Source organism: Schistocerca nitens, chromosome 1, assembly GCF_023898315.1.
Source record: "Schistocerca nitens isolate TAMUIC-IGC-003100 chromosome 1, iqSchNite1.1, whole genome shotgun sequence".
Lineage (NCBI taxonomy): Eukaryota > Metazoa > Arthropoda > Insecta > Orthoptera > Acrididae > Schistocerca > Schistocerca nitens.
In genome coordinates, this window is record NC_064614.1 from 193,004,961 (window position 1) to 193,006,175 (window position 1,215).

Sequence of the window (1,215 nt, forward strand, 5' to 3'; positions counted from 1 at the left end):
AGTGGGATGTGGGTAGGTAACAGTTCCATTATTTATAACTAGCATATTATTTTATGGTGAAAAAAATATTAACTGGCTGCTGCTACTTTAGCAAGGCTGAATAACGGAACTATATTTGAGTAATTAAGGATTAAGTCAGTATTCTATCTGTATGACTACTCTGCAATTCACAGTTAAGTGCCTGGCAGCGGGTTATTCGAACCATCTTCAGACTATTTCTCTACCGTTCCTCTCCCTAACAGCGAGTGGGAAAAATGAACACTTAAATCTTTCTATAGGAACTCTGCATTCTATTATTTTATTGTGATGATCGTTTCTCCCTATGTAGGCTGGTGACAGTAAAATATTTTCACATTCAGAGGAGAAAGCTGATGATCGAAATTCCGTGAAAATATTTCGCCGCACTAAAAGGCGTTTGTTTTAATGAGTGCCATCCCTACTCACTTATCGTATACATGATCCCTCTCCCCTATTCGGTGATAATACAAAACGAGCTGCCCTTCTTGGAACTTTTTCGATGTCCTCTATCAGTCCTATCTAGTAAAAATACCATACAGCATAGCAGTACTCTACGAGTCAACGAACAAGCGTAGTGTACGCAGTCTCTTTAGTAGATCTGTTGCATCTTCTAAGTGATTTGTGGTTACTGATAGAAGTTCAAGTAATTTGAGTTTTCTGGCTCTAGCTCCTTTATGGAGGCAATCACATTTTATATAATAAGAAGATTTTGTTGGCTCGTAACTATTTAGAGAGAAATGACTGTGGTAGTAATATAAGAGAAATCAGAGCTCGCACGAAAAGACTTCGGTGTACAATTTTTCCACTTGTCATTCGAGAATGCAGGGTTCGAGAAATAGAAAGTGCTCCTATGAGTCTACTCCCAAACAGGTGTGAAATGCAGAGTAATCACATAGAAGAAGATGTAGTTTACACATACCACGCACAATGGTTCTGGGTGCACTTGCCGCTAGATAATATCCATTGCCGGCCGCTAGTGGCCGAGCGGTTCTGGCGCTAAGGTCTGGAACCGCGCGGCCGCTACGGTCGCAGGTTCGAATCCTGCCTCGGGCATGGATGTGTGTGTTGTCCTTAGGTTAGTTAGGTTTAAGTAGTTCTAAGTTCTAGGGGACTTATGACCTCAGCAGTTGAGTCCCATAGTGCTCAGAGCCATTAATATCCATTACCGGTTCTGACTTCATTCAAGGTGTTACTGAA